This window comes from Mastigoproctus giganteus, chromosome 11 (assembly GCF_048544385.1).
Source record: "Mastigoproctus giganteus isolate SK-2022 chromosome 11, ASM4854438v1, whole genome shotgun sequence".
Classification (NCBI taxonomy): Eukaryota; Metazoa; Arthropoda; class Arachnida; order Uropygi; family Thelyphonidae; genus Mastigoproctus; species Mastigoproctus giganteus.
Genome location: NC_143585.1, coordinates 60,200,004 through 60,209,838, shown reverse-complemented (window position 1 = coordinate 60,209,838; position 9,835 = coordinate 60,200,004). Strand labels below are relative to the sequence as shown.

Genomic DNA, 9,835 nt, shown 5'->3' with positions numbered 1-9,835 from the left:
TCCCATAGTACTTATAAACCTATAATACTTAGTACTTACGTATAAACCTATAGTACTTACTTATAAACCTATAGTACTTACTTATAAACCTATAGTACTTAGTACCGTGCATGGGTTTTAACCCATGCACGGTACTAAGTACTATAGGTTTTGATACCTTTCGTGTTTTGGGGTTTTCATTAAAAAAAAAAAAAAATCGAGGAGTAGTCCTAATATGACAGTTTTGTAAATTATATAATAAATATAAATTCCCGCATCCTTCATCAGTGATATCCTGCTAGTCTGTATATTTCAGTTCTTAGTTTTACTGTGGATTATATTACGATTTGGCTTCATGATTATTACACAAATCTGGTTATATATTTACCACTTTCCGTCTTTCGTTTGCTGTTAATCCCCATTTAATCATATAGGTGTTGAATGCTGTTTGTTATCGAGAGTAGAAATAGGGTAGGGTTCCTCAATGATTCGGTAACTCAAACGAAATCGGCTTTTTTACTGTGCCTTTAATTAAGTGCATGTTATAATACTGTGGCTAGTAAGTTTTCATATTTATTTGGTTTTTGACTTTACTTGACGGAATTAACGGTTTGCCAGTGCAGTTGGAGATAATCAGTATGTCGGAGTTTATATAATACCATTTATACAAAACTTATAACATAACAAACTTTATGATTAAAATCAATTATAGTTTTTAATGTGTCTCCCCCACCCTCATGTACTTTTGCTCGCATTCCTGAATTGTCAAGTAATTCACCATATATAAAGGTCTGTAGTGAAACATGTTTATTCAACTGAATTTAGACGTGCCATAGAAATTATAAAATATTTAAATTTCGAGACAGCTTTTTGTATTATATAATTTCGAACATTTATTATATACATTTTTTTTTTTTTGATTCAGAATATAAATCCACTATGAGTTAGAAAATATTTTGTATGTCAACAAAGTGGCAGAGTAAGAGCCGTTGTTGCTGCTAAGACAAACTGATTATGTCAAATTTGTTTTTTTTTTTTTAGTCATACACAACCCGACGGCCATTGTGGAAATTGCGGCATAGGCTGCTGCTCGTTGTTTATGTAGTTGCCTTATTCATTGTTCAATCAAGATAATTTTCAACCTATTATTTAATACAGTTACATCGCAATTAGAATTGTTCTGCTCGTTATTCCTTGAGCCACACGGGGGGGGGGGGAACAGACATCTTTCCATGGTGAAAATAGTTTAGATGCTCAGCATTAAAAGGCAATGAAAGTAACTCTTACTTTTTACTAAGTTTGTTGATTCCTTCCTCATAGCAATGTGTGAAGAAAAATGCCGACACAAAAAAAAAAAAAAAAAAAATTCATTATTGAGAAAACAGAGAAAAATAAAATAGCCGTTTTTCTGCCGGTGGAGAATCCTATGCCTTTTCCAAGTCTGTTGGTGAAAAAATATCAAATGGAAGTTTAATTTTTGACTGGCATCCTTTCAATATTTAAGCTTATTAAAAACATATGCCCACACTGTTTCATAATGGGGAACTTAACTTTCAGGATTGATTCGGGACCCGAAAATAATGAAAAGGTTTATATAAATGTTTGATTTTGAATGATTATGGACCTTTGGCTGTTTGAATTGTAAAAAATTTCCATTGAGTTTTTAATGGTGTAAAATAAGATACACACCTAATAAAATTTATTCATATTAGGTACATGTTTGCTTATTCTTATTTATTAGTTTATTTTTTATCATTAAACTCTGAGGCTGTCACAGACTACTAATCATTTGGAACTCTTTGACTTGCTCTCTTTGAAACTTTACTTTCTCCAGTTCAATTTTTTTTCTTTCTTTACTTTCATTTTTTTTCTTTACTTTCCTAACAGTGAGGTAATTTTAATGGTGACGACTCCAGCAGGCTTCCATATTCTAGTCACAAGGACCCAGCTGGTTGAGATGCCGAGGCTTTTGCGATTACTGATGATCTTGTACAGATTGTTCATTTACCTAACAGAATACTAGATAGTCCTAACTATACAGCTAACATGCTTGATCTTTTTCTCACAAACAACCCTTCTAAGTATATGGTCAAAGTGAGTGGTTCTCTAGGCACCTTAGATCACAACTTGGTGATGGTCTTTTCTCTGATGGAGCCTTTCTCTCATGGCCATTCCCAACCACGTGTTTGGCATTACAAGAATGCAAAATATTATCGGAGCAGTATGGCCTTAGTTGCTAATGCTCCTGAAAACCAAATAACAACAAGCAAAATATTATGATCTGCAAGATATTTTCTTCTTTTCCTTGATCAGATTACTGTTTCAAAACTGATGTCACCATTTTCTCAGATTGTGTTGGTGAAATTATTCTAGTAGAAGAATGGAATCCTTTATTCCATGTTCCACATTAAAATCTTGATCTTTATCTAAACTTTGGTTTTCCAATAAATGAACTAAGGTTGTTCAAGAGAAGAATATTACATATCATAATTAACTTGTTTCCAAATCCTTAGTTTCATTTTCTGCATACATCAAAGCTCACACCAATTGCAAAGCAGTTATTATTATTATCGCCATATGGTACAAGGAAGCCTGAGGCTTATGCTGCACCAGCAAAAAAAAAAATTGCAAATTACCCCGAGAGAGAGTATTAATCATTCCAAACTAGATTTCGAACAGGCCAAGAGTAGAAACCTTGCTTCTTGTCCAAATGTTATTTGTGCATACTGGTCTCTTGCCAAAACTATTGGCTGCAACTTTTGTCAGTCTCTGTTCCCACCTCTAGCAAAACCAGATGATTCTATTGCCACTTCAGCCAAGGATAAAGCTGACTTGCTAGCATCCTATTTTTCTTCCAACTCGTGTATTAAAGATCATGGTAAACCAATTCTCATCATTCCCAGTACGCTCCATTAAGTGCCTCCTGTGGTCTTTTGTCAGAAGGATTTTAACTTATGTGGATGCTAAGAAAGCTCTAGGTCCTGATGGTATTTCTCCGCTTGTTCTCAAAACCTGTGCTCCTGAACTTACTCCTGTTCTGTATTGCCTCTTTTCACTTTCTAATTCCAAAGGTGTTTTTCCTTCTTGGAAATTTGCTCTTATTCAGCCAGTTCTTAAAAAGGGTGACAAATCCTTCATATCCAATTATCGTTCCATTCAATTAGTTCTATTCATTCTAAAATAATCAAGAAATCAATCAACTGCCAACTATCTAGAAACCTTCCATTTGGTCAACGATCACCAGTATGGATTCTGTCAGTGTCGATCCACTGGTGATATTCTGGCTTATGTTACCCATGACCCCTATGAACTGGAGATGTGCAAGCTTTCCTGAAATCCAAGTATATGATATCAAAATTATTTTTTGCATCCACTTCCTTTGTAAATACATCATAGTATCCAATCAAAATTGTCAGACAAGAATTTCCCTTAACAAACCCATGCTGTGTCTAAATTATTGCTGCAGTCTTGTCTAGATGATCCTGCAATGCATCTTTAACCAGTGACTTCATTATTTAACCCGAACCAGAAGTTAAACTAAATGGTCTGTAATTACTCGTGTCACCCTTCGATCCCACTTTGTGCATTGGAGATACATTTGCAGTCTCCAGTCCATGGGGAACTGCTCTGATTCCAAGGATGCTCTTATAATTATGGCTAAGGGTTTGCTTAGTTCCTTTGCTGCCACCTGTAATATAACTGGATAGATCCCATCCACCCCAGGTGCCTTTCTTATGTTTAACTTCAACAATTTCTCCTCCACTTTGCTCTCATTATTACAAAATCATTATGCACCCTGCTACAATTTGATTACCTTCTGGCATTTTCCTTCCTTAATAACTCATGTGCGAATGTAGATGCAAAATACTCATTCAGTTTGTTAGCTCTCTGAGTAGGACCATCGATACCAAGTGGACCAATCTGATTCATCCCCTTCCTTTTAGAGTTTATTTAAGTAAAGAAATCCTTGCTGTTTTTCTTAGCATCCTTTGCCAAAGATTTCTCGTAATCTGCCTTCCCCTGCCTAACCTCCTTTGTGACTTGATTACAGACTAGGCTTATATCTGCCATAGGCTTCTGTGTCGCCTGATAATTTATATGCATGCCATGCATTTTTCTTCTCTGCCACGAGTCTCATTAGTTCATTTGACAACCATCAAACAGTATTTCTTAATATGTAGGAAATGTCTAGTAGCTTCCATGATTAATTCCTTGAATGCGGCGCCTCCGTAGCCAGGTGGGAAGGAGCAGCAGTGCGTAGCACACGCTTCTTGATTAGACCGGGGTTCGAGCCACCAAATACGGAGAATGCGGAAAGGTCAGGGAATGACCACCGCATATTCCTGGAGCAATATGGCCTTAGTTGCTAATGCTTCTAAAAAAAAAAAAATAAAAAAAAAATAAAAAAAATTCCTTGAATGCTTCCCACTTAGAATTTGCTGTTGGTAACATCATCAGTTGGTCCCACTGTATAGAATTTAAAAATTGTCTGAGACCACTGTAGTCACCTTTATAGAAGCAAAAACCCTTTCCTTTACCCCTTGATGGTACTTATATCTTTAAGTAAATCCCACATCAGTACACGTGATCACTGCCACCTAGTGATTCCTTTATCTGCAAATTCGTAATACACGAATGATCGCTGCTCATAATCATATCAAGAGTAATACCCTAGAACATGCTGCAGAAAACAATCATCCAATAAATCCACAAAAGTCTTGCTAGTGTGCGAGTGATACCAACCCACAAGTTCCAGTCAATATCTGGGAAGTTAAAATCCCCCATTATAAGACATTCTGATTTACTAGCCCACTCTATTTCTCTGTACAATTGTTCATTGTACTCATTCAAGTCATTAGGCCTATAACACACTCCTACTCTTATTTTTGCTTTCCCAGTGCTTAAGTCACACCAAACTGCATCAACATTGCACTGTCCATATCTGTCAACTGAATACACTTCCTTAGATTTTTTTTTAATTAACAGCATAACCCCTCCTCCCCAAATTCCAATTCTGCATTCCTAATATCTGTGTGACACCTCATCTCTGATATCCCAACAATATCCACCTTTGATGTCTTGACCAACACTTAAAATTCATCAAATTTATTTACTATGCTTCTAGCATTGGTATAGATGCAAGTATACATGCACCTGTTCTTACTCTTAGTTACCCTAACACAGCCCATGGATTTACTTGTTCCATAACCCCCAGCAACTTTCTCTCTAGGCTGCTGCTTATTGTAATAGAAGCATTATAATATCATCATTATAATATAATAGAAGCAGTGCAAGAATCACTTTTGCCTCTACCTAAGGCCATTGTTAACCCCCCAAGCTAGCAGTTTTCCGACCCACCTAATACTTCCTTGAAAGCATCAGCAAATATTCTTGCACCCTTTGTATTTAGGCACAGACCAATAGGTAGTTATTCTAATAGGGAGTTAAATCATTTTGTAATAACTGAGACCAGAGTGGAAGAGAAATTGTTGAAGTTAAACATAAAGAAGGCACCTGGGGTGGATGAAATCTTCTAGTTATATTAAAGGAGGCAGCAAAGGAAGTAAGCTGGCACTAACCATGATTATGAAGGCATAATCATCGTTTCAGAGGAGTTTCCCATAGACTGGAGATGTGCAAATATATCCCCAATTCACAGAATTCGAAAGGTGACACGAGTATTTACAGACCTGTTAGTTTAACTTCTGTTCCTGGAGAATAATGGATTCATTGGTTAAAGAAACACTGCAGGATCATCTAGCCAAGACTGCAGTTATAGTTCAGACACAACATGGGTTTGTTAAGAGGAAGTCTTGTCATGCCAAATTTGATCTGATACTATGATGTAGTCATAAAGGAACTGGATGCAAAAAATAATTTTGACATCATATACTTGGATTTTAGAAAAGCTTTTAATACTGTTGCATATGGAAGACTACTGTACAAATTATAGCAGTATGGCATTAAGGGCAAATTGCTGCTATGGATAACGGGATGGTTGAGTTGGAGAAGACAAAGTGGTAATCAATGGACACTGATGTTCACTAATGCTCTTTGTACACTAATGTTACTAGTGAAGCCCCCCCCCCAGGGTTCTGTGTTTGGCCCAGTGCTGTTTTCTGTATTTATCAGTTATACTGATGAAGGTATATCCCGGTTAATGTCTAAGGTTGCCAGAGTTGTTAATGACATTATGCTACTGCAACAGCATCTATCAAAGTTGAGCAGATGGGCTGAGCAGTGGCAACTGAAGTTTAACATTGGCAAATGTAAAGTACTGCATATGGGTAGCAGTAACTGCAGAGTAACATATCAACTGTATGTTACTACACTTAGGATAGTAGAGAATGAAAACAACCTGGGGGTTCAGTCAGATATGAAGTTTTCTGAGCAGTGCAGACAATAAGAGTAGCTCATGGTGTCTTGTCAAATATATACAGGAATTTTTCTAGCAGGCAGGGATAAGGAGGTGAATATCCCCTTGTATAAGCAGTGGTCAGGCCACATCTTGAGTACTGTATACAGGTCTGGAGGCCTCATTTTTGTAAGGATGTAGAGCTGCTGGAATGAGTACAGAGAAGGCCAATGGGATTGGTGAGGGGAACAAAGGGTTGCTCTTATGAAGAAAGGCTTAAGCTTTGCAAATTGCAGCATCTGGAGACCAGGCACCTGCAAGGTGATATGATTGAGGTATCATCATTCTTCTGTTTCTTGGTGATTCCTTTCTACTGCTCTCTCTCAGGTTAACTTTGGAAATTTTTTTTGGCTGGTGCAGCGTAAGCCTCGGGCTTCTTTGCACCATATGACTAATTGGCTAATAATAATAATAAGGCCTTAAATGGTTTGAGCAAGCTCAATGCTAATGGGATTCTTCTTCTTGCTCAGATTTTGCACCTGAAAGGGAATAAATTCAAATTGAGGAAAGACAGTTAGAATACATGTGCAAAAATTGGCCTTTAGCCAGCAGATGGTTGATTGCTGGAACAAACTTCCATCTGTTGTTGTGGAAGTTGACAGCTTAAATATATTCAAGGCTGAACTAGACAGACTTTTGAAGTGAATGGATGGGTGAAATGGTAAGGGTTTTTTTTTTTTGGCTGATGCTGTATAAGCTTGCTTTCTTGCATTGTATGCCTCTGTTAATGCTATTCTTATTTATTAGTTTATTTTTTATCACTATCTGGAACTTCAATTTCAAAGTTATAGCGACAATATCAGGTGACATGGATGTCTCAAAGACAAGTTCAAGGTCAGCTAATAATTATAACATACTGGAATGACTGCTGTATGGACCTAACAGCAAGAAGCTATGACTGCCAATTAACTATCTCTCTCTGCTTACAAGGATGACAGGTTCAAAGCTTGCTCCTGTGAGCAGTACTGAAGGATTGAACAAGGGAATTATTATTATTATTAGCCATATGGTGCAAGGAAGCCTGAGGCTTATAAAAAATTTTTTTTTTAACCCTGAGAGAGAGAGAGAGAACGAGAAAGAGTATCAGAAGTAAAAGAAAAAGAAAAAGAAGAATGATGATATCCAGCTCAGGACCCTGGGTGTGCCAAGCCCATACTCACCAGATATGAGCCAATTCATGCATGGTAGTCTGTAGTTTGTATTTCCTCCTACAGTTGAGGTCAACTGACTATAGACAGTGCTGTCTCGTAAGTCAGTTTCTAATTGTTAGTGTTCTCTTTACAGACAAGTTGAAATTGCCTATCAAACTGTTGATAATGTTCTCTGGTGGAGAGTGAGATTTGTTGCCATCCCTATGTCTTGATATTTTGTAGGCATGATAAATAGCTAAACTGATCTCCATATCCTTTGCAGTAGTTACCTTGACTGCCCAAAGGTATTATAGGGATGAGATTCTTGGGTTCTATTTTTTGATGCTTTTGGACTCAAATTCATTTTCATTAGCAATTAAATTGCTTTAAATGAATTACTCCAAAGTAAGGATATTCTTTGGATGGAGTGACCAGCTAGATATTTGGATCCAAATCCAATTGAGCCTGTGTGCGAGGATTTACCAACCTCTGGGACTGACAACAGCCTCTCCTTACAGTCCTAGATATTCTTATATCTGCACTTATACAGCAGATCTACACGCACAGCATTTATTACAGAGCCTTGTAAATGCATGTGAGTTTGGTTCCGAAGTGATCATACACCCTGTTAAATGCTTGAATTATGTATGATTGGCCCTCAGTTTTGGCTACTCATGATTTAGCATTAGTAGAGGCATATGATGCAAGAAAGCAAGCTCATGCAGCATCAGCCAGAAAAAAAAAAAAAAAAAAACTTCCACTTCACCCCTCCGTTCTTTCGAAATACCTGTCCAGCTGAGCCTTAAATTTATTTAGGGTATCAATTTCCACAACAAGGGATGGAAGTCTATTCCACCAACCAACTACCTGCTGGCTAAAGGCAAATTTCCGCACATCTATCCTACATCTGTCTTTCCTCAATTTGAATTTATGCCCTCTCAGGTGATTATTCTGAGCAAGAGGAAGAATCCCATCGGCATTGAGCATGCTCAAGCCATTCAAAGCCTTATACACCTCTATCAGATCACCTCGCCGATGCCTAGTCTCCAGACACTGTAATTTGCAAAACGTAAGCCTTTCTTTGTAAGAGCAACCCTTTATTCCATTTACTAATCTTGTTCTGCTTTTTTGTACTTGTTCCAGCAGCTCTACATCCTTCTTGAAATGAAGCCTCCAGACCTGTTGGTTGGTTGGTTTTGATTTTATTGGTGCATTAGCTACTAAGGCTATAATGTCCCTCCAGACCTGTATACACTACTCAACGTGTGGCCTGACCGTTGCCTTATACAAGGGAATAATCACTTCCTTATCCCTGCTAGAAAAATTCCTGTATATCATTAACAAGACACCATGAGCTACTATTTTTGCTTCTGTCTGCACTGCTCAGAGAACTTCATATCTGGTTGCACAATTACCCCCAGATCCTTTTCATTCTCTACCACTGTCAGTGTAGTACCACAGAGTTGATACGTTGTCTGGGGTTGCTGTTTCCCATATGTAGTACTTTACATTTTTCAATATTAAACTTCATTTGCCACCTCTCAGCCCATCTGCTCAACTTTTCCAGATCCTGTTGCAGCAGCATAGCGTCGGTAGTATCCCTAACAACCCTGCCAACCTTTGTAGCATCTGCAAACTTGGGCATTAAGCTTGATATACCATCATCAATATTATTTGTAAATACAGAAAACAATAATGGACCCAACACTGAACCCTGAGGGGCTCCATTAATAACACTAGTCCACGATGAGCAGTGTCCATTGATTACCACTCTCTGTCTTCTCCCCTCAACGACTCCTTTATCCATAGCAGCAATTTGCCTCCAATGCCACACTGCTCCAATTTGTGCAGCAGTCTTCCATGTGGAACAGTATCAAAAGCCCTTCTAAGATCCAAGTATATAATATCAAAGTTATTCAGTGCATCCAGTTCTTTTGTGACTGCATCATAGTATCCAATCAAATTGGTCAGGCAAGACTTCGCCTTAAAAAACACCGTGCTGTGACCGAGCTATAACTGAAGTCTTGTCTAGATGATCCTGCAGTGCTTCTTTAACCAGTGCCTCCATTAATTTTCCTGGAACAGAAGTTAAACTCACAGGTCTATAATTACTTGTGTCAGCCTTTGATCCTCCTTTGTCAATTGGGATCACATTTGCACGTCTCCAGTCTATGGGTACCTCCCCTGAGTCCAAGGAAGCTCTCATAATTATGGCTAAGGATTTGCTTACTTCCTTTGTTGCCTCCTTTAATATAACTGGATAGATCCCATCCACCCCAGGTGCCTTTCTTGTATTTATCTTCAACAATTT

At 37.8% G+C, this 9,835-nt stretch overlaps 1 protein-coding gene across 3 annotated transcripts in view; it reads left to right on the top strand.

Annotated features, from left to right (window-relative positions):
• Positions 1-453: 453 nt before the first annotated feature.
• Positions 454-9,835, top strand: part of LOC150078039 (putative protein phosphatase 2C T23F11.1) — a 157,742-nt gene continuing 148,360 nt past the window's right edge. Inside the window, exon 1 of one of the 3 annotated variants that reach the window (XM_090384333.1) lies at positions 454-538. The gene's annotated coding sequence lies outside the window, so the exon portion shown is untranslated. Of the gene's footprint in view, positions 769-9,835 lie in introns of all 3 variants that reach the window. The other 2 variants (XM_090384332.1, XM_090384334.1) reach the window with 2 other exon arrangements.